The sequence below is a fragment of the Tasmannia lanceolata genome, unplaced genomic scaffold, assembly GCF_043159265.1.
Source record: "Tasmannia lanceolata isolate RefF3 unplaced genomic scaffold, GAP_Taslan_0.1 ptg000666l, whole genome shotgun sequence".
Classification (NCBI taxonomy): domain Eukaryota; kingdom Viridiplantae; phylum Streptophyta; class Magnoliopsida; order Canellales; family Winteraceae; genus Tasmannia; species Tasmannia lanceolata.
This window is the reverse complement of record NW_027519337.1, coordinates 7,501-10,000: the sequence shown is the minus strand read 5'-3', so window position 1 is coordinate 10,000 and position 2,500 is coordinate 7,501. Positions and strand designations below refer to the sequence as shown.

Here is a 2,500-nt window from a genome sequence, read left to right as displayed (position 1 = left end):
TTAATAGCGGGTTGGTTACACCTACAACCCAAATGGAAACCAAGCGTTTCGTGGTTCAAAAATGCTGAATCTCGTCTCAATCATCATTTGTCAGGACTCTTCGGAGTAAGTTCCCTGGCTTGGACAGGACATTTAGTTCATGTCGCTATTCCCGGATCAAGGGGGGAGTACGTCAGATGGAATAATTTCTTAGATGTATTACCGTATCCCCAAGGGTTGAGCCCACTTTTTACAGGTCAGTGGAATCTTTATGCCCAAAACCCCGATTCCAGTAGTCATTTATTTGGTACCCCCCAAGGGGCAGGAACTGCCATTCTAACCCTTCTCGGGGGATTCCATCCACAAACGCAAAGTTTGTGGTTGACCGATATTGCTCATCATCATTTAGCTATTGCATTTCTTTTTCTAGTTGCTGGTCATATGTATAGAACTAACTTCGGGATTGGACACAGTATGAAAGATCTTTTAGAGGCGCATACTCCTCCCGGGGGTCGATTGGGCCGTGGGCATAAGGGTCTTTATGACACAATCAATAATTCGATTCATTTTCAATTAGGTCTTGCTCTAGCCTCTTTAGGGGTTATTACTTCCTTGGTAGCTCAACACATGTACTCTTTACCTGCTTATGCGTTCATAGCACAAGACTTTACTACTCAAGCTGCGTTATATACTCATCACCAATACATTGCAGGGTTCATCATGACAGGAGCCTTTGCCCATGGAGCTATATTCTTCATTCGAGATTACAATCCGGAACAGAATGAGGATAATGTATTGGCAAGAATGTTAGACCATAAAGAAGCTATCAAATCTCATTTAAGTTGGGTCAGCCTGTTTCTGGGGTTCCATACCTTAGGACTCTATGTTCATAACGACGTCATGCTTGCTTTTGGTACTCCAGAGAAACAAATCTTGATCGAACCCATATTTGCCCAATGGATACAATCCGCTCATGGTAAGACTTCATATGGGTTCGATGTACTCTTATCTTCAACGAATGGCCCAGCATTCAATGCTGGTCGAAGCATATGGTTACCCGGCTGGTTAAATGCCGTTAATGAGAATAGTAATTCACTATTCTTAACAATAGGTCCTGGAGACTTCTTGGTTCATCATGCTATTGCTCTAGGTTTGCATACAACCACACTGATCTTAGTAAAAGGTGCTTTAGACGCACGTGGTTCCAAGTTAATGCCAGATAAAAAGGATTTCGGTTATAGTTTTCCTTGCGACGGTCCGGGACGTGGGGGTACTTGTGATATTTCGGCTTGGGACGCATTTTATTTGGCAGTTTTCTGGATGTTAAATACCATAGGATGGGTTACTTTTTATTGGCATTGGAAGCACATCACACTATGGCAGGGTAACGTTTCACAATTTAATGAATCCTCCACTTATTTGATGGGATGGTTAAGAGATTATCTATGGTTAAACTCTTCACAACTTATCAATGGATATAACCCTTTTGGTATGAATAGTTTATCAGTGTGGGCATGGATGTTTTTATTTGGGCATCTTGTTTGGGCTACTGGATTTATGTTCTTAATTTCCTGGCGTGGATATTGGCAGGAATTGATTGAAACTTTAGCATGGGCTCATGAACGCACACCTTTGGCTAATTTGATTCGATGGAGGGATAAGCCCGTGGCTCTTTCCATTGTACAAGCAAGATTAGTTGGATTAGCCCACTTTTCTGTAGGTTATATATTCACTTATGCAGCTTTCTTGATTGCCTCTACATCAGGCAAATTTGGTTAATTCTAACAAATTTGATTCGATTGAGAAGGGGGAGGATCCCCCTTCTTATATTTCTTATATTTCTACATCTAGGATCCGACCCATATCATTGATAATAATAGGAACTGAACCATTATGGCAAGGAAAAGTTTGATTCAGAGGGAGAGTAAGAGGCAGAAATTGGAACAGAAATATCATTTGATTCGTCGATCCTCAAAAAAAGAAATAAGCAAAGTTTCATCGTTGAGTGACAAATGGGAAATTCATGGAAAATTGCAATCCCCACCACGTAATAGTGCACCTATACGTCTTCATCGACGTTGTTTTTCAACCGGAAGATCTAGAGGTAACTATCGAGACTTTGGACTATCCGGGCACATACTTCGCGAAAGGTTTCATGCATGTTTGTTGCCGGGGGCAACAAGATCAAGTTGGTAAGGATCAAAATATCCCTTCTTCATATTTCTATCGATCTCTATGATCATAGATCATAGAGGGGTCCCCTTTACCATTCTGTATAAATGGGTTATTCTATTTGTATAGAACATGGTAGAGGGGCACATCCAATCCCTAATCCCTGTTCGTCTATTAGTTCCCAGTTCTTCAGCGCGGGGTAGAGCAGTTTGGTAGCTCGCGAGGCTCATAACCTTGAGGTCACGGGTTCAAATCCTGTCTCCGCAACATCTTTTGTTTTGGGATGGGAGGAAAAGAAGAGGGAATATAGAACCACTACACTATCGTGGTCAACTATATCGAATTATTT

The 2,500-nt window shown here is 41.5% G+C and overlaps 1 non-coding gene across 1 annotated transcript; it reads left to right on the top strand.

The window, feature by feature from the left end:
• Window positions 1–2,344: 2,344 nt before the first annotated feature.
• TRNAM-CAU (transfer RNA methionine (anticodon CAU)) lies at window positions 2,345–2,418 on the top strand. Its single transcript has one exon. It is a non-coding gene; the product is annotated as a tRNA-Met (tRNA).
• The last annotated feature ends 82 nt before the right edge of the window (window positions 2,419–2,500 follow it).